This window comes from Protopterus annectens, chromosome 11.part0 (genome assembly GCF_019279795.1).
Source record: "Protopterus annectens isolate FY-2018-M chromosome 11.part0, PAN1.0, whole genome shotgun sequence".
Classification (NCBI taxonomy): Eukaryota; Metazoa; Chordata; order Ceratodontiformes; family Protopteridae; genus Protopterus; species Protopterus annectens.
In genome coordinates, this window is record NC_056745.1 from 256,398,307 (window position 1) to 256,420,957 (window position 22,651).

Here is a 22,651-nt window from a genome sequence, read left to right on the forward strand (position 1 = left end):
GGTGAGAGATTTGCAGTAGTGGGAATTGTCTGAAGGCTATGTAGTCTGAAAAAGTAATGTCTATCATTGTTTTGTAACATCACTCTTCAATTATATGTAACTAACTTGCCATAAAAACACAGGTGTACATAGACAGGATGAAACCTCTAGCCAAACACCTGGACAGCCTGCCAAAAATGTACAGATGAAAGGTATGTCCACACAAGGATATGACATCTCAGGTTAGAAAGATACCACACAAGCAGGAGATCCCCAGACAGTATATCACCAGGTTGCTGGACTGTTTACACAGTGTGTCATTACTCAACTGGCTGTAACCACACCTCACAAATGGCCTTGTTGGGCAAGATTGTACATATCTGCCCTCATAATATTGGTCTATGCATCATACAACTAGTATTCCTCTGGTAAAGTACTGTAATGATCTGAGGATGTCTGGTACTAGGTAATGACACAATACATTGCAGTGTCAAACTACAGATATGTCAGACAATGTCTGCTAAACAAATACAGTACCCTGAGGAAAGTCCTGTGTACTCCTGAGAGGTATGGCTGTAGCATATATGCATGCAAACAGCTATGTACACCTCAACTGTCCCCACACATGCACATCAGACAAGATTACACTCAGCTAGCTGTAGGTGGCCCATATGTGATATATCTGAATCTGTTGGGTGAGATAAACACACATATATATGGGCAACAGATAACATATGTCAAACATACACACACATAGATGTGGGGAAGTGAGAGACAGACAGTGATAGAGAGAGAGACACAGGGGGACACAGGCAGAGTGAGTCACACATATGGATACCCTGAATGGCCTACAGTGATGTCCTGGTGTGGACAGTGGCATACCAGTTGTAAACAGTTGCACATGCCAGCATAAAAGGTGAGCCTCATTGTGTAACAGTACTGAGGTTGGGTTTATAATATCACATCATGTGTGTGTGTGTGTGTGTGTGTGTGTGTGTGTGTGTGTGTGTGTGTGTGTGTGTGTGTATGTGTGTGTGTATCCATAGGTCTAAGTATTAGGTGACTGTTCCCACTCAGTACACTTCATATTGCCCTACTTCAAAAGATCTTCTGCTGCCATTCACCTTAGAAGTGCCATTGGACACCTGCCACCCCTATAAGCTCTGTAGCATGTGCGATAACTGCATAACACTTTAGTACAAATAACTAGATAGATAGGGGCTCTAATATCATTACAGGCAACTGTGTGTGTGTGTGTGTGTGTGTGTGTGTGTGTGTGTGTGTGTGTGTGTGTGTGTGTGTGTGTGTGTGTGTGTGTGTGTGTGTGTGTGTGTGTGTGTGTGTGTGTGTGTGTGTGATGAACTCTGCATTTGTTTGTAGGTGAAACAGTTCTAGGCCATTCCCACTGACAACACTTCCCAGTGCCCCATTTTATCAGCCCTGTTGATGTCATTCCCCTTATCAGCCCCTTTGGCCAGTTGTCAGCCCAATAAGCTCAGTAGCGTGTGTGATAACTGTGTAACACTATAGTACAAATCATTAGAAAGACAGGGGTTCTAATCTCAAATCTGGAAAATGTGTGTATGGGTGTATAAGTGTGTGTGTATGTTTGTAAGAAGAAGTATTTTGATGTGTCCCACCCAGTGCCCTACTTTATCAGTCCTGCTGATGTCTTTCCCCTTATCAGCACCTTTGGCCAGCTGTCAGCCCAGTAAGCTCTGTAGCGCAAGCGATAACTATGTAACACTATAGTACAAATCATTAGCTTGGCAGGGGTTCTAATTTCAGATCCAGCAAATGCGTGTGTGGGTATATAAGTGTGTGAGTAAGTGTATATGTTTGTTAGAAGAAGAATTTTGATGGGTTTCCTACCCAGTTTCCTATTTTATCAGTCCTGATGATATCATTCCCCTTATCAGCATCATTGGCCAGTTGTCAGTTCAGTAAGCTCTGGAGCACGTGCAATAACTGCGTAAGACTATAGTACAAATCACTAGATAGGCAGTGGTTCTAATCTCAATACTGGCAAGTAAGTGTGTGTTTGTGTGTGAGAATCATATCCTGTGTGGGTTGTACCATTTTGAGTTGTGTACCACCCTGTACACTTCCCATTACCCTACTTTACAAGGCCTGCTGATGTCATTCACCTTAGAAGTACCTTAGGACAAGGTGAATTCCTATAAGCTCTGCAGTGCATCTGATAACTGCATAATGCTATAGTAGAAATAACTAGATAGGTAGGGGTTCTAATCTCAATACTGGCAATTGTGTGTGTGTGTGTGTGTGTGTGTGTGTGTGTGTGTGTGTGTGTGTGTGTGTGTGTGTGTGTGTGTGTGTGTGTGTGTGTGTGTGTGCGCGTTTGGGTTGAGAATCATATCCTGTGTGGGTTATACCATTTTGAGTTGTGTACCACCCTGTACACTTCGCATCACCCTACTTTACAAGTTCTGCTGATGTCATTCACCTTAGAAGAACCTTGGGACAAAGTGAATCCACATAAGCTCTGTGGCATATCTAGTAACCACAAGCCTCACGAACACGTAGCACCAAAAAACAAAAATAAAATCCACGGTTTGGCACAATAAAGGTTGTCCTCCAACACCACAATAATATAGAAAGGCGACATCTAAGGAATCGCATATATGAACATATTAGGGATTTAAATAGAAGAAATGAGAACAATGCAATTTATAGACATTCTTCCATTTGTCAGAATATGAATGTAAAATTTTGGGTCCTTGAAGTAGTGAAACAAAAAGAAAGGAAAGGAGATTGGGAAACATTCCTGGAGTATCGCGAAATGATTTGGCAAATGAGGTTGGACTCTTGCGTATACCCAGGAATGAATGACCATATTTCCATTAAACCTGCTTTGAAACTACTATCATTGAATCCTAAAAAGAATATATAAGTGTTAATGTAATATACATCATACTACATGGATTCCTTTTAGTAACATTTTAACATTTTAGATAACTTTGTCATACTTCTGTTATTATGAATTCAACAAGTTAATATTATTTATTAATTATTTATTATTATTTTAAACATTTTTCCTAAAAGGTTTTAACATATTTACCAGTTATGAAGATATATATATATATATATATATATATATATATATATATATATATATATATTTTATATTAAAGATTTGTGGAATAATTATAGTAATTATGTGACATATGTTTGGAATTAAAAATTTTGTACACAATATGTTTTTACACTGTTTAAGGGCAATTACATACTCATCACAATCTAGTCTTAGCCTTCACAACTTATTATTATTTGATATTTAATTATTTAGATATCTATTAGATTATTAATATGTAATATATTAATATATAGATTTGTGTATATATACATAACATACAAAATATGTTTTTACCAAGTCGATAGGGTTATATGATTTTTTTAAAATGGTTTTTAATACATTTTTTTCCTTTATCTGGCTAGTAATTTGATTTGGATTGGATTAACAACATAATTGATTTGAATTTTATTAATTGAATCATAGATTCTTTGGGAGTATATTTAAAGAATGTGAATTGTTTGTAACTTCAGATTCTGATGAAGTCTCGCGATACGAGATGAAAGCGTGCTCAATCTGGTTGTTGTATGTGGAAATAAAGAGCTTTGGTTTTACTTTAGAAGAGTTCGCCTTTCTATATTATTGTGGTGTTGGAGGACAACCTTTATTGTGCCAAACAGTGGATTTTATTTCTGTGGCATATCTAATAACTGTGTAACACTGTAGTAGAATAGTAGAAGATAAGTAGGGGTTCTAATCCCAATAGTGGCAATGTGTGTGTGTGTGTGTGTGTGTGTGTGTGTGTGTGTGTGTGTGTGTGTGTGTGTGTGTGTGTGGGTTATCCTATCCTATGGGTTATACCATTTTGATGTGTGTAGCATTCACGCCTGTTTACCACCTCCCAATGGCATTCCTTTATATAGAGTGTTAATGGCATCTGCCTCACATGCAGCATGTTAAACTATTGTACAGGCCATTGCCGTCATCTGTACAGATGTCTACAGAATATCTGCATGTTTGCAACCCATATGTGGTCTGTGTCCTTGAACAATGGCCATGCATGTGATATTGTTGCCAAATAGGTCACAGTGTACTGATACACATACCAGCATCAGATGACATACCTAACTGAAACATCATGCTGATACAACGTCTGTTACCCTATCACTTGTCCAGGTTTGTAGGAGCAATAGATTACTCCAGGTGATACTCCTGGTGGGTTATCTCACCATCCACGAAGGCATTCACAACATTACATGTTGTAAAGGGTAGTGGGTTATGTCCCATGCATATAATCTATGTGGGGCATGTCATGTGTATGTAGCACTATAGTACATTAAAGTGGATATGTAGGTTTATGAATCTGTCTATTTCCAACTGTGTTTGTGTTACTGTATGCACATCCCCTGTGTCAGTGATTACTGTGTATATGCAAAGGATATACAATTTTGTCTCCCTGTTCCATCCTATGAACTCAGGAATACATACAACAAACCTGTCATACACAGTACCATGCATGCCCAATGCCTGACCTGATCGTATGTGTGGCCATGGTGGCCCAAGCTGTTCACTCTGTAGAGAAAGTCATCCAGCAGTGCAGTCTGCTCCCGCAGATTTTGTTGACTCCGGCCGAACAACATATGGTGCTGTAGTATTGCCTCTGTAATGGCTGAATTTTCTTTAGCAGTGTATGCCAGCTAATAAACAGGGAAACACATCACAGGACTTCAGACATTGCCCAGAGTTATTTACAGAAGCAGCACATCAATATTGCCTATCATTAATCACCACTTACAACCATATCATACCCCTGTTATCTATCAGCACAGTATGAATCTACATTGCACTCTTGGTCCTGATGTGTCATGTTCCCATCAGTGAGGGCCAGTACATTGCATGAACCACCATTCATCATTCATGTTTGTGTAGAGGGATGACAGTGGCCATCTTCCTTGCAGCTAAGATGTCAATGGTGCTCAGGCTTTGCTTGCATACAGTGTTTAATGGAGCTGGAAACATATATCTGAGTTCATGTAGGATGCAGACAGGAATGTTCTCAGGTCCCATGGAGACTGGCTTTTGTAGACTTTGATTAAGCAGTATGCAGCTGCTCCCTAATGATGAGGGGAGAGGTGCAGGTGCTATGCATCTCCACCTACACTGATGGTGAGACAGGGGGTGATGTTTGTCCTAAACCTGTCTGCAGTAGGTTGTCTATAGCTATGGTGTGTGTATGTGGTGTGACTGACCACCAATGAAGGGTGGGTTGTGTTGTCTTCTCTGAGATTGCAGACATATGTGAAGATGGCCTTGTGATTGCTCTTAGTGGATGTGTCCAATTTGTACTCATAGTCAATCTTACAGTAATCCACCTGGGACCTTATATGCTCATTCAGACAAAGGTTGACTCACTGCCAAGTTGGTGCCTGCTCCTACTCTGACCTATACAGCTGACATAGCAACCAATTATGTTGTTTGTGTATTGCTGCTGTCCAGCAAAGGGGATTACTCTACTTTGGTGAAGACAGTGTTACAGGTAAGGTATTGCTGAGTCCATACAGCTATGTCAGTGGTCATATGGCTCTTTGTAGTAGGCATGGACACAAGGTCATAACATGGTTGGACACGTCTGAAATTCCAACCTGATAATCATGCTTATTCTAGTATCAATGTCTGTGTTAGGGCAATGTGACAACCAGTAGCTGTTGAAATCTAACTCTGTTGGATGCCCAGAAACTGAGATTACACACGTATACAACATGTACAGTTTATTTACCTGACATTTTGCATCCCATGTCTGTTATGCGGCAGCCAGGTACACCTACACATACATAGATGTGCACAGGTAATACCTGATATACATTTCTGTTCTATTTCAGTATTTCACAGTGTATTTACACTCTTGCTGCTCAGTCATTCCTGTCAACCTGTTAGAGCAGGGCATCTGGAGGATGCCACACCTACATGGGCGCAATGGGCCAAAATTAGTGTCACTTTGTTAATATTGATGTAACACACTTAAGTCATTTGATAGCTTCATAGACATACCCTGGAGGATGTGAGAAAGGCTAGGAGTGTGTTAGTGAGGGTAGGAACTTTTAATGTTGGCAGTATGACTGGTATGGGGACAGAGCTAGCTGATATGATGGACAGAACGAAGGTTGATATATTGTGTGTGTGCAAGAGACCAGATGAAGGCACATAAGGCTAGATTATCAGAGTCAGTTTCAAATAGTTATATCATGGTGTAGATGGGAGGATAAATGGTGTAGGGGTTATCCTAAGGAACAGTATGGCAAGGGTGTTTTGGAAGTGAAAAGAGTGTCGGATAGAGTGATGTTAATGAAGCTGCACATTGATTGTGTAATGATGACTGTTGTTAGTGCATATGCTCCGCTCGTTGTGTGTGCGATGGATGAGATGAAAATTCTTGGAGTAAGATGGGTGAAGTGGTGATGACTGTACCCAAAGGTGAGAGAGTGGTGATTAGAGCAGCTTCCAATGGGCATGTTGGTGAAGGGAACAGAGGGGATGCAGAAGTGATGGGTAGGTATGATGTTAAGCAAAGGAATGCAGTAGAAGAGATGGTGGTGGTGGAGTTTGCAAAAAGGATGGAAATGGCTGTGGTGAATACGTATTTTAACAAGACAGAGGAGCATAGGGTGACATACAAGAGTGGAGGAAGATACTCACAGGCAGATTATCTCCTATGCAGGATGGCCTGTTTGAAGGAGATTGAAGACTGTAAATTGGTGACAGGGGAAAGTGTAGTTAGGCAGCATGGAATGTTAGTCTGCAGGATAACATTGTTGACCAAGAAGAGGAGGAGGAGGAGTGTGAGGGCAGCACCCAGGATAAAATGGAAACTGAAAAAGGGTGATTGTGAGGTTGAGTTCAGGGAAAAGTTAAGACAGGCAGTGGGTGGCAGTAAAGCGTTACCGAATATCTGGGTAACTACAGCACAGCTAGTAAGGGAGACAACTAAAAATGTGCTTGGTATGGCATCTGGACAGAGGAAGGAGGACAAGGGGACCTGGCGGTGGAATTAGGAAGTACAGGGGAGTAAACAGAGAAGGAGGTTGGCAAAGAAGAAGTAGGATTGTCAGAGAGATGAAAAAAGTAAACAGGAGTATAGAGAGATGAGGTGCATAGCAAACAGAGAGGTGGCAAAGGCTAATGATGAGGTGTATGAAGGGTTGTATGAAAGGTTGGACAATAAGGATGGAGAATAGGACATGTACCAATTGGCTAGACAGAGGGACTGATCTAGGAAGGATGTGCAGCAGATAAGGTTGATAAAGGATAATGAGGGAAACATACTCACAAGTGAGGAGAGTGTGTTGAGCAGATGGAAAGAGTACTTTGATGGGCTGCTGAATGAAGAGAATGGGAGAGAGAGTAGGTTGGATGATGTGGGTATGGTGAATCAGGAAGTGCAACAGGTTAGCAAGGGGGAAGTAAGAATAGCTATGAAGAGGATTAAGAATGGAAAGGCTGTTGGGCCAGATGACATACCTCTGGAAGCATGGATGTGTTTAGGAGAAATGGCAGTGGTCTTTTTAACCAGATTGTTTAATGTAATCTTGGAAAGTGAGAGGATGCATGAGGGGTGGAGAAAAGGTGTCTGATTACTGATTATAAGAATAAGGGTGCTGTGCAGAGCTGTAGTAACTACAGAGGGATAACACTGAACAGTCACAGCATGAAGTTATGGGAAAGAGTAGTGGAAGCTAGGTTAGGAAGGGAGGTGAGGATTACTGATCAGCAGTATGGTTTCATGCCAGGAAAGAGCAGTACAGAAGCAATGTTTGCTCTGAGAGTTTGATGGAGAAGTACAGAGAAGGTCGGAAGGAGTTGTGTTGTGTCTTTGTGGACTTAGAGAAAACATATGACAGGGTGCCTAGAGAGGAGTTGTGGTATTGTATGAGGAAGTCAGGAGTGGTGGAAGAATCTGTAAGAGTGCTACAGTATATGTACAAAGGTAGTGTGGCGGGGTGAGTTATGTGGTGGGAGTGACAGATGCGTTTATGGTGGAGGTGAGATTACATCAGGGTTCAGCTCTGAGCTCTTTCTTATTTGCAGTAGTAATGGACAGGTTGACAGACAAGATCAGACAGGAGTCCCAGTTGACTGTGATGTTTGCAGATGACATTGTGGTCTGTAGTAAGAGTAGGGAACAGGTTCAGGAGACCCTGGAGAGGTGGAGATATGCTCTAAAGGGGAGGAATGATGGTCAGCAGGACTAAGACAGAATATTTGTGTGTGAATGGGAGGTAGGACAGAAAAATGTTGAGGATGTAGGGAGTAGAGTTTGCAAAGGTGGGTGAGTTTAAATACATGGGATCAACAGTGCAGAGTAAAGACATGTGTGGGGGAGAGATGAAGAAGAGAGTACAGGCAGGATTGGTAGGGTGGAGAAGTGTTAGGAATGATTTGTTTCAGACGAGTACCATTAAGAGTGAGATGGAAGGTGTACAAGATGTTAGTGAGAATGATGGTCAGCAGGACTAAGACAGAATATATGTGTGTGAATGGGAGGGAGGACAGAGGAATGGTGAGGATGTAGGGAGTAGAGTTTGCAAAGGAGGGTGAGTTTAAATACTTGGGATCAACAGTGCAGAGTAATGACATGTGTGGGGGAGAGATGAAGAAGAGAGTACAGGCAGGACTGGGAGGGTGGAGAAGTGTCAGGAGTGATTTGTTTCAGACAAATACCATTAAGAGTGAGAGGGAAGGCCTACAAGATGTTAGTGAGACCAGCTATGTTCTATGGGTTGGAGACAGTGGCATTGACAAAAATGCAGGAGTCAGAGCTGGTCATGGCAGAGCTAAAGATGTTAAGATTTGCACTGGGTGTGATGGGGGTGGACAGGAGTAGGGTTATGTATGTTAGAAGGTCTGCCCAGGTTGGATGATTTGGAGACCAAGCCAGAGAGTAATGGGATTATGTTGGTTTGGACATGTTCTGAGAAGGGATGTTGAGTATATTGGGAAAAGGATTGTAAGGATTAACCTGCCAGGTAAGAGGAAAAGAGGAAGGCCTAAGATAATGTTTATGGATGTGGTGATAGAGGACATGCAGGTGGTTGGCGTGACAGAGCAAGATGTAGAGGGCAGGAGGAAATGGAGACAGATGATCCACTGTGGCAAACCCTAATGGGAACAGCCAAAAGAAATAGAAGGAGATGTTGTAATGTGAGTCTTCACAGCTTGACAATGATTTGCCAGACATAACACAACTGTATGAGTAAATGACTACAAATATGAGACACACATATGGTCATTGTGCATGACATTGGACAGTTGACTGGTATGAGCTCAGTATATTACATGCAGTTGTAACATATCTTTTCTGTGGGGTATGAAGTCAGAAACACAAATGGATGATACCATTTACTGATTGCAATGCCCACAGTATGTTACTGATTTTCCAAAGACAAAACAAGTCTAAGGAACATACCAAACATGAGAGTCCAAAATCTGGCCATTCTGCAGATAGCCCTACAGCTGAGAGTTATGTCAACCACATAACTGTCAGACTTAAAAGCATGCAGAAAGGCCATGCCCACACAAACCCTATTAAACTATCATTAATTCAACCATATAACAGCAATATTTACATTCTGTCCTTATGTCTGGCACATACTCCCCCAGCTTGTTGGGCTGTCACCACAGTTTTCATTGTAAGATGTATTTCCAACTACCCTCTGTGATGCTGTTGTTCACACACCTCCACAAAGTTCTCCTCACAGGCAAGGAAAAGGGGCTCACATGAAGTAATCAGTTATAGGAGTGTATTGCCATGCTATTGGCTATAGCAATAACACCACAGCTGTTCTGCATGCAGTTAGCAAGTGGGGGACACCAATTGGTGCACAGGCCATCAGCTGCTCATGAGCATTACCTACAAAAGGCAAGACTCTGCCTACACAAAACAGATGTATACCCTACATCTGAGAGAGAGAGAGAGAGAGAGAGTGACAGACACAGAGAGACACAGACCAAGAATCCAAGCTACACATAGTGGAATAAAAACAAGCATACTTGGAAAAAAGGTATGTCAAACAAGTAAGCATGTAATAGAATGCAGTAGGGGTATGTAATAATGGGAAATAGGAAGTTCAATAAATATGTCTCAACAAGACTTTCTGTATTGATATACTGCTGATCAGAACCTATGGCCATAGCAACTGGGTTTGTCTGCAGTGACATAGATCACAGCTCATGTCCCTGAGTCACCCCAGGAAAGGATGGGTCACATATGACTACTACTGGAGTGTGAGTTGAACAATACTAACTGTGACACTGCTAGGCCAGCTACTGGGATGATGTAGATATCCATATGTTAATTGTGAATACAACTATGATATACACGTCTGTCACATAAATGTTTATAATAGCAATATTTCACATGTGCCCCTGTTCTGGGGCCTCTGTCCCCCCAAGTATATCAGGCTTTGTCCAGATGTCATGCAGTAAGAGGGTGATAGGTAGGTTATATCATTATTTAGTGCCTTCATTCCTGATACCATCCCAGTTATGTATCAGACTGCCATACATGTTATATGGAAAAGGCCTTATATACAAGGACAAAGCCTGGACATTCAGTGGGAGTCTGAACAGCTGAGAGGTCTGTGTATTTCTGGCAATTGCTGACAGAATGTCAGGACTGTGTAGCAGTGTAGTGTGTCAATGTTATTTGGCTTGTGTAGGGAGGGTGTAGATGTATGTGTTATGGCTCCTTTTCTATCTGCCTGTGCATGCTGCTCCAGTTTCTGGTGGTCTATTGGCTGTATATATTTGTAGGGGCAGACTGAGACATGTCCCACACCACAGTCAGGCATCATACTACACTGTGATTTGGGCCAGTATATGTACTGGTAGTGTGTGTGAGATGCAAACATGTTGAGATGTTTTTGTTCACAAAAGTCCTTATACTGCACTGTTCCTTTGATTTACTGGTGTGGAATTGGTTGTGGGTATGCACTTTCACACAAGTGTCTGTTTTTCAGTGCTGTTATATCCCTGTACTGCCTAATATATTTGCCAGTACATGTGTAACTTCCCATAGTAGATTAGTGTTGTGTCAGTCTAACTGTAGTTTGGATGGTGCTTGGTGAGTGTAGTTTCCTTAATGTGAAGTTAAGTCCAGATATTTGTAGGATATACTGTTGTCTGGCCACCATAAGTGATGTGTATTTCTGAAACATCAGTGGGATGATGTGAGGATTTCAGTCACTAACTAGTGAGAAGTAATTGAGTGTCAAACTTGTGCTATTTCAGTCAATATATAACAGGACAGATATGAGGATGTTACTGCAGCAAGTGTGTCAGCTTATCTACTACAGTATTTTGGATATGTCCCTATTTTTATGCCCCCCCCTCACTTTGTCAGGCTTGGTCCAGATTCATTGCACTAAGGGGTTCTGAGCCTACCTCTTGACTGGCCAGATTGTTGCAGAATGTCCAAGTTTATTGCTCATATTTCTGGTCTGTTCCACAGATTCATTATTTTTATATCCCTGGTAAATCACTGCAATGATCTGAGGATTTCTGACAGTAAATGATGACATATATTTCAATTTCAAAACTCACATCCTTCAGAACATGTATGCTGAAGCAAACTGTCACTCTGGCAACATTCTACATTTATAAGAGCAATATTTAAAATATATGTCCCTAATTTTGGCCCACTGTCCTCTCCCTTTGAACAGCCTTTGGCCAGATTTCTTGCACTAAGAGGTTGTTGAGAGGTATGGCTCTGAGTTATGATGCCACTACATGTTATGAGCACATATATATATATATATACATATATATATATATATATATATATATATATATACATATATATATATATATATATATATATATATATATATATATATATATATATATATATATATATATATATATATATATATATATATATATATATATATATATATATATATATATATATATATATATATATATATATATATATATATATATATATATATATATATATATATATATATATATATATATATATATATATATATATATATATATATATATATATATATATATATATATATATATATATATATATATATATATATATATATATATATATATACATATATATATATATATATATATATATATACATATATATATATATATATATATATATATATATATATATATATATATATACATATATATATATATATATATATATATATATATATATATACATATATCTATATATATATATATATATATATATATATATATATATATATATATATATATATATATATATATATATATATACATATATATATATATATATATATATATACATATATATATATATATATATATGTATATATATATATATATATATATATATATATATATATACATATACATATATATATATATATATATATATATATATATATATATATATATATGTGTATATATATATACACACACACACACACACACACACACACACACACACACACACACATATATATATATATTTTATATGTATATCTTTATTTATATTATGTATATAGTTTTCCATATATATGCATCTCCAGAGATGTATACATGTGTTTATATATATATATATATATATATATATATATATATATGTATATATATATATATATATATATATATATATATATATATATATATATATATATGTATATCTACAAAACCTGACTGATTCGACAGAATCTTTTCCCTACTGTTGAATGATTCTACTGCATGATATGTTTGAAAAAGCATCAGCAATCCTTACAACTCAAATGGTGTAGTGCTACATTGCTCTGACTTTTGTGTACAGAGCCCTTGGTTCGAGAGCTGGCAGGGCTGATTATTTTATGGCTAGGCAGAACAGTGGCTGATGGAAACAGAGTGATTAAAGCAGTTTTAATCAGTTGTAAGTGGGTTGAGCAGGTTTGCGTGACGCCAAGCGATGCCAACACATGTTTAAATATACAGATGCTTAATCTGTGTTGGCTTCACTTAGCATCTCGCAAAGTCGCTTACTCCCACTTACTACCACTTACTCAGACTTACACATGTGCTAATTTCTTTAAAAGAAAAGAAAAAAAGGGTGATAGGAAAGTAGTGGATAAAGGGGAACGCAGAGGGAAAAACAATAATAAAGATAGCTAGGGATGTGCAGGATGGGTGTAGAGAAGGTCCATAGCTGTCCATTTCTTATACATCAACAGCTGTGCATTTGTACAGTATTTGGAGGTGAATTCAGACACTCAACCCCAGAGAGAGGGGTGAAGCAACAGAAATGTGTTGTCAAGCCAATTGGATGAGATTACATGTGTCCAGTGGACACGTGTGCGAAATGGACAGCTATGTATGGGGCAACATTTTTTGGTGGGACAGATGCCCTTTTCTTTTTTTAAGGTGAGAGTGGGATGTTGGAGAAGGATTGTAGATATGTCTGGGTAAGTAGGTTGGGTAGGGAGACAGGACACCAGACAGGGGCTGTATATGACACATGAGGGGGTAAACACATTTGACGGGGAGGGTGGTTGGGAATCTGAAGCCCATGGGCTCCCATATGGTTACAGTGGGACTGAGAGCCCCACCCATGGGCAGTCAACACTGCACCTTCACGGCCCCAAAGGTGACTGTGCTGGGGGCTGGACAGGACGGGCAGCCTACCCTTCGAGGTGCAACCAGGCAGCCCTCAATCTGGTGCAGCTGATCTCCAAACTCAGATCTAAGGGTGGTACAAGAGTCCTACTCCACAGCCACTGAAGGTATCCAGACACTTTATTCTCATCACAAAATACAAGTTGAGTGCTTTCTTCCCACAATCGAGTCTTCCTCAAAACATTTAAATAACCAACAGCATGTTCTTAAATACCCATGAACAAACACCCCACCCATTTCAATTAGGCAATAAACATAATAACAATAATACTTAAAGCTATCTACTCATAAAGCACATTCAACAACCCACAAATTCAAATAAAAATAAAATAAAATAAAATGAAATAAAGTAATAATGAACGAAATAAGATAACATTTTTCATTCCATTCATTTCATTATGCTGGTTTTTAGTCCCCTGGAATGAAAAAATTTATCTTATTTCATTCATTATTACTTTATTTGAATTATGTGAGTGTGCTACTGTCATATGTCAACTGGTTTCCTATCTGTGTCCAGGATTATTTGCAGTAGTAACCACTAACCATGACAGTCATGACAGCATAACACTTGGGAGACATATATCAGGAACATACCTCTCAACCTCTTAGAGCATGACATCTGGACAAAGCCATACATGAGAGTGGGACAAAGGGCTATAAATATGGACAATTTTTAGATATTGCTCTTACAAACTTAGAAGGTCGATAGCATAACAGGTTTTACATTTGCATGGCTGTTCTGAAGGATATGACCTTTGACACTTATGTGTCTATCATTATTTTCTAACTTCAATCTATAATGATTTGCCACTGATTTGCCATGCCACCACTATTTTATGTAAAACAGACCAAAACTTTAAGACATACATGTAAACATTCAGTGAATATCTGTACAGTTGAGATGTATGATTTGGGAAGAGTGCATATTGAATGTACCTATCCTGCTGTTATTTGCAGGCATGTGGTGTGAAAATTGAACAGTTGTACACAGCTTATTAGTATACCCATCATACAGCTACTAACAACATTTCCAAAACCTGTGGAGAAAATTTATGTTAACACTACCTGACTGTTTTTTACATTCATTCCTGATTTCTTGTGTGTAGATTTGCACACATCTTAGTACCACTCCCTAGATTTGAACCATGTCTGGGTGTGCAAAATTAACAACTAAGCTATTTCTCATCACATTGAGCTACTTGGGAACTGCTATTTTTTGTTTCCCTGGTTTCTGCCTAAAAGTATCTTGGTTAGACAGTCTGAACTTGAAATCCTGTGATTCATGCATGACAGATAATTGTTGTACTGTGCATTAATCTTTTGGATTACTACAATCTGGAAAGCAAAGGTTAACACAAAGCAATGCTGCCTGGAACACAGTTTTATACTTTACACATTACTATTCAGGGTTCAGAGATTAGTGCAGTATATATATGTCTACAACAACTTACCGGAATAAACACAACCATTTTTTGTAAAGGGCCTTTATTTCACATCAATATTAGTTAGTCAAACATTTATATTTATTCAGTTCACATAGTAAGAGTATACCTACTAGTAATATGCAATGTACTCATTCTTAGCTATTTGGACTATAGACTGCAAAATAGATTTGTACTTACCAGCCTGTCAGTGCAGCCTCAGCAGTCTATTACTGTGGGCTTCAATGTTCACAGCCCTCTCTGCTGCAGCTGTAGGGGAGTATAACACACATTATGCATCTCTGTCTATCACATTCACAGGCTAGTATTTGCTACAAACTACTTGATAGTGATATTTATACACTACTGGAGCATTCTGGGCCCCTCCATCTTGAATCCACTGGTCCAAGAGATCCCTCTTCCTCCACTTTAGGTTAGCATAGTGGTGCCATACCTCCTCACCAGTCCGGGAGATGCCAGTAACACTGGTGAGGTCACATATGAGAAGGTCCCAGGCCTCTGCTTTGCACTGGGAGCCGTGGTACTGGCCCTGCAGCAGTGTCTCTTCATGGTTTTTACTAGGAGTCCAGCCATGACCCTGGACTCCCAAATGCTCCAATGTTGTGCCCAAAAGCATACTCCCTCTCCAATGCCACCCATTGTATCTGCACAGATGGACTATAACAGAGTATGGCTGTATTCCCACCTGCCCCATTTAAATAGTGTGATATTCCTGCCCTTTGCTGTCATTGAACCATTTTGAAAAGGTTAAGCTTCTCTAAGTAGGGCGCAAATCCACTGAGCCAGTTTTAACACTGCTTAAAGGAGAAGTTGTTGAGCAGTGTTTAACTGTATGCAAATCCACTTAGCTGAACTACCTGTTGCTTAGCAATCACATCTTATCAATGGTTACACTTGCTAAGTATAGCTGAGCATTGCTAACCATTGCTCGCTTTTAATGTTTTAAATATATCAGAGGACTGGTTTCATTCATTAAGTGTATATCATATACTTTACATGACATCCCTCTATGTGCTTTCCTTACATTGGCAAAGGGTGTGACTATACTGTATGGGGTGTTTGGCAGTTTTCCATCTCTTTCAACTTATTGGTTTAAAAGCCCGCATTTGAGCTTGTTTCCCATCTTTCCTGTAACTACTGATTTGCTGTATCCAGGAATGTTTGTATGCTTCTGAGCCCCCCAAGCCTTTCTGTGTTGGAGGGTTCTAGCTTATCAGTGTGAGTGGTAAGCACTAGGTAGCCTATCTACCACAAGAGTGGTCTCTGGCCCAGTAATTGTAGTTTATTGGCTGTTTGGGCAGTTGTTCCATCTCTTTCAACCTTCTGGTTTAAAAGCCCATGTTTGCGCTTGTTTCCCACCTTTCCTGTAACTTGTCTAGTCCAGATACAGATTTGTTGTATCCAGGACTGTTTGTAAGCTTCTGAGCCCCGTAAGCTGTTCTGTGTTGGAGGGAAGCATTCTAGCTTATCAGTGGGAGTGGTAAGCACTAAATATCCTATCTACCACAAGATCCAGGTACAGATTCTTAGTTTTAGCACTTGAATTTGCTTATTCGTGCTCAGCACTTGTTCAGAACTTGTTAGCACTAAATAAGCTACAAATTACTACAGCACTCAACCTTCCTCTTTACCTAGAGGAAATAGTTTTTGTATTTGCTTTCCTCACTTGCTTAGAGAAAAACAGCTCTTATACTCACTTTGCTCACTTGTCTAGAGGAAAGTAGTTTTTTTATTCAGACATGTCCAAGGGTCAGCTCCCAGTGTTCTCTTCTGTCTATCTGATGGATCTGGGCATCTTGGGTCAATGTAGCAACTGCCTCATATACACAGACAACCCTCAACTCCTACCACCCAACACCACAACCTGTGAGAGTTGCACTTACCTAGCCAAACTGGAGGCAAAGCTCTCTCTAACCAAGACTGAACTTGACAGTCAAGAGGAGAAGGTAAACACTTGCACCACACCACACTCTTCACATAATCCCACTAAACCTACGCTTACAAAATCCACACATAGAAACACAAAAACATCCGCAGAGGCTCTCAATAATAATCTGCTCAAGCAAAAGAGACCCCCAAAGCAGAACGCAAGCAACCTCCACCTCCCAACACAATCCAAATGACACATAGCCCACAGACTCAGTGTGCCAATAAACCACAGCCCATAAGGTAGAACAATGTACCCAACACACTAGTCATAGGTGACTCTATAATCAGGCACACTGATGTCCCAGTCACCAGGCTAAACAAGGAGAAGGTTACTGTCAGATGCTTGTCAGGTGCCAGGATCCACCACATAACCCATGCACTCAGTTCACTCCACAAGTACAAATATGACTCTGTCATTGTCCATGTTGGTGTGAATGACCTCAGATGTACCTCCCTGGACTACATGAAAAGAGACATGGAAGAGCTCTTCAATCTTGTAGCCCAGGCAGGTATGACCCTAGGCCTGAGTAGCAACCTGCCATTGCCCGGAATGATACCGCAGTACAAGGACAAAATGACTGACTTTAACAATTGGCTAAGCTGCTGGTGTCATTCTAAGGGAATCCAGTATCTGTCTGCCTGGGACTACATGGTCGACAGACCACGATGCTTTGCCAGAGATGGCCTGCACCTCTCACCCCTGGGATTCTGGATACTGGCTAAGGGTCTTGCCATCCCTATAGTGCATTTTTTTAGGCAAGGTTCAAATGACCACCGTAACAGGAACATGCAAGCAAGAACTGAGGCTAACGCTACTCAATGCTAGAAGTCTAAATCTCAAAATGCACTCACTCGAGGCACTCCTTAAAATGGAGAACATCAATATCTGTGCAGTGACTGAGACCTGGTTCAAGGTTCTAGAGAGCACCCCTGCATTACCAGGCTATAACTCATACCACAACTTTTGGCCATTTAACCTGGACCAGAACACCAAAGGCTGTGGTGTGTCCATATTCATTAAGGATATCCACACCTCCAGCCTAGTTGCTCAGCATATTGCATCCGAGGTTATCCAAGTGCAACTAACTCTGGGCAAAACTGCAATCCAAATCGTAGCTTGCTACAGATCCCCCACCATGCCTCAGGATTCCCACTCCTCTTTTCTTGACAAACTGGAAAATATTAGGGTTCAACCAAACACCCTAATAATGGGCAATTTCAACTACCTCACCATTAACTGGGAAAACTACTCATGTACCAACTCCTTCGATCAATGCTTTCTGGAAATCATAAATTCCAATGCCCTGGATTGACTTATCCACACCCTCACCTGGGGCAACAATATCATACACATAGTCATTACCAACATGAGTGACTGGTGTTCCACACCTGAAATCAACTCCTCATTGGTCAGATCCAACCATAAGCTAATCACCCTAGATATCTGCATCCTGCCCTCACCCACCATTAAGGAAACCATGGTAAAAATTTTCTCCAAAGCCAACTTCATGCTTCTTAAGACAGAAGTGGCAAACTTCATGACACCCATGCAGATGGACAATACAGTTATGACTGCTGAATCCTACACAAATGCACTCTATAAGCACTTACACAAGTGCATGGATCGTGCTATCCCAAACAGATCCAAGACACTATCCTCCAAAAAAAGGAAGCCAATCTGGTGATTCCCTGCCATAAACAAACTCTACAACAGAAGGAAGAAACTGTTGCAAAAGAGAGTAAAATCCCATGAGTGGAACAGCTCCCTGGTCAGCCTCAGTAAGAAGCTGAGATCCCTTATAAGATCCTCCAAAGCTAGCTACAAAAACAAAATCACCACTGATTCTAAGGGCAATCACAAAGCATTCTATAGCTATGTCAAGAATCTCAATGGCAACACCCAGATCTGCTCTGAATTTCAACACAATGGCATGAAAATTACAGAACCAACTGATATTGCCAACACCCTGGCCGATAGTTTCAGTGCTGACTTTATCCCCCTCACACCCCCTAAAGGACCCATATCTATACAGGAAGAATGTAGAGTCCCTGTAATCACATCTATGCAGGTAAAAGCTGCACTCTAAAACCAAAAACACAGCATCCATGGGACCAGACAACATCCCAGACTGCATTTTACATGAACTTCAGAATAGTTTGAACTGGCTCCCCACCTAAGCACCATGTTCAATTATAGTTTCACATCAGGCTTTGTGCCCACTGAATGGTGTACATCAACAGTTATCCCACTCCACAAAGTGCGAGTCACCACTGATCCTGGGAACTATCGCCCTATTAGCCTAATGAGCCTGGTCTGTAAGGCCATGGAACGTATCATCATGGAACTCATAAACAAAGACATTGGTAACCTCCAAACTCTGGACCCCACTCAGTTCGGGTTTGTGAAAGGCAGATCATGCCTTCTGAACCTGGTTGAATTCTTTAAGGCAGTCACCAAAGGTGTAGATGAGGGTAAGGTGGTTCACACAGCCTATCTTGACCTTGCCAAGGCTTTCAACACCATCCCCCATTCTGGAATTATAGCTAAACTCACTAAACTAGGTATAAAGCCCTATGTCACAAGATGGGTTGTCAACTGGCTCACTGACAGAACCCACACTGTAAAAGCTGCAGACTCCAAATCTGCCTTCAAACCAGTGACAAGTGGAGTACCACAGGGTTCCATCCTGGGACCTTTCCTGTTTGCTATCTACTTCTCTGAAGTACAGGCTAACACAGAAAGTCTCTAGCTAATTAAGTTCACAGATGACTGCAAACTAGGAGCCATAGTCAAGTCCCCAAATGATGTGGACATCCTACAGAAGGGCCTCACTGAGACAGATGCCTGGTGTCAGAGGCATTGCCTAACGCTCAATGCCAAAAAGTGCATTGTCATCCCCTTTGGTAAAAACTCTGTACCCATGAACTAACACATAAACGGCAGTCTACTTAATGCCGAATGTGTGATAAGAGACCTTGAGACCCACATCACATCACCACAGTAGTCAGGAAATCCTTCTATGTGGCACACCTCATCACAAAAGGGTTCTCATCCAGGAAAAAAAGAGGTCATTGTTCCCCATTACTCGGCAATCATTAAACCCATTATAGAGTACAACGCCCCTTTTGGAATGTATCTCACAAGACATCTGCAGCAGCTGGAAAGGCTACAAAAGTACCCCACAAAGAGGATTACTGGCCTCAAACAGATGCCCTACACTGACCATCTCAAAAAACTCCAGCTTTACTCTGTAGCATATCACCTACTCCGAGGAGATCTTTGCCTAACAAATAAAGCTATGTCAAACCCAGAGCTGTTGGACATGCAACACCTAAAGAAATCCCAATCCCTTCGAGCTACATGCTCTAGGGACCTATACCTTGGCACCACAATAAACAGGACATGCTGGAGGGAATAGATTCCTGTCCCAGAGACTTCCTAGAATCTGGAACAAGCTACCCATCTATGTCAAGCAAAGTTCCTCATTAGCACTCTTCAAGAAAAATCTTGATGAGTGGGTGGGAAATAGGAAATACACCCCTGGGATCACTTCTGTGGCTCTACTCAACAGGGACACAGGAAATTAAACTTTCTTGGGTGGTGTAAGCCAGGGAACCTTGTTGGTTAGGCTTACTTAGGCCCTTGGGCCAATAGCCTAGGACCTACCTATGAACCTATGAACTTGTGTGAACTTGGGTGGTTTCACATGTTATATGCACTCACACTTACATTGTACACCAGCTACACTACTCTGGTTGACAAAAAACAGTTGCTACATAATTCAAGTTTACAAAAACAATTTTAATACTACTTTCCCATAGATAAATAAGTTACCTGTCTTGATACTCGAACCTTGAATGCCTACATGTAAAGCCATGACTCTAACCACTACACTATCTCAGCTTGGAAGTTTCACCTGTATATTTGTATTTATCTCCTGTGGGATGTTTAAGTTATGGTAAGCAGTGTCCGTTATGCGCACACCCGCTTATTTACGCTTAAACATTCCTTACCCTAAAAAATATATATAATATTATTATTATAATATTATGTCATATAAGTGAGTTTTGTGGTGTTCTGACAAGTCATTAAGGACTGCAGTTGGGAAATAATGGCATTCATTTGGCTTTCAGGCTTCTATTCCTCACAGACTCCTGCTAATAAATATCTTGTTTTCTATCTACTTTCTATGTGTGTGAGGGCAATTTTTCAGAGGTGTCCCTATTTTATTGCTTCCCCCATTATTTCTGCCTTTGTCCACGTGCACTGCTGTCAGGTAATATTGGCATACACTCGCTTTCAGACTTCTACCCTTTGGTAATTCATGTTAATGCATGACCTGTTTTCTATCAACTTTCTAAGTTTAGTGGGCAATATGTGTGTTGTGTCCCTTTTCAGGGATTCATCCACCATTATTTGTGCATTTGCATACATTTCCTGCTTTAGCAGGTTGCAGAGGTGTCATACAGCACTTTGGTAATGCAGGGGGGTGTCAGAGAACCTGTCACACACCCCTGCATTGCTTTCTAGATGCCATGTTTATTTCAGTGTCTGTGGACACTGAAATGATCATTTATTTCACTGAAATACTGGCATAACATTAGAGTAATTTTCTTTTTTTTTTTTTCTCAAATATCTTTTTTTTATTTTCAATTAAAATAACATTTACATAATATTTTTAAATATCATTTTAAACAACTATATACAATATTTACAATAGCCTGACTTTCAATTATATACACTGTATGTTATTAAATATAGAATTAACAGATCAGTTATCAGAGATACAATATTGATTATTGCAGAGTGTCCAACAAATATATCATTTTCTTCCAAGGATTATTTACCAATGGCCTGGGATTGATTCATAGTTCTTTGATTTTTATTTCCATCAATGCAGTTGTCTTCAGTAAAGTGTAGAATTCTTCCAAGGTCGGGGGTGTATTTGAATTCCACCTTCTGGTTATGCATTTCCTAGATATAGCAAGTATTGTCCATAACAAATACATATTTGTCTTATTCAGGTAGGGACCTTCATTTACATTTAGAATTATCAATACGTTAGTTAAGGTAAATGATTCATTAAATAAAGCTTGTAAAAAATGATTGATTCCATTCCAATATGATTTAATTTTATTACATTCATAAAAAATATGAATCCAGTCTGCTTTATTTGACTTTTCACACCTCCAGCAAAAAACATTCGTAGTAGTACTGATCTTTTTAATTCTATCTGGTGTTAAAAATGCTCTATGTAAGTATTTCCAGTTAAATATTTCCAGTACTGTGTGTTTAAGGTGTAATTAACTGATAATAAGATTTTAGTTTTAATTTTTTCTGTTAAATGCAATGACTGACCTTTTGTTAATAACTGCCAATATGATGGTTTGGGAATTGTTTTATATGTTATTAACTCTTTATATAGATTTGAAATGGAATTTTTCTTTTCACAACTATTATATATAAATTCATACAGAAAGCTTATTAGATTTGGAATATTTTTAAATGAGGAATTATTAATTAATCTGCATAAATCTTGAGTGTACATTAGCATGCTTTATAAGGTTAACCAGTCTTGTGTTGGAA

General features: G+C 39.7%; 1 protein-coding gene across 2 annotated transcripts in view; it reads right to left on the reverse strand.

Moving 5' to 3' along the window:
* The window catches only part of LOC122815309 (zinc-binding protein A33-like), an 807,460-nt gene that overhangs the window by 98,848 nt on the left and 685,961 nt on the right, over positions 1-22,651 (reverse strand). The window lies entirely within an intron of this gene.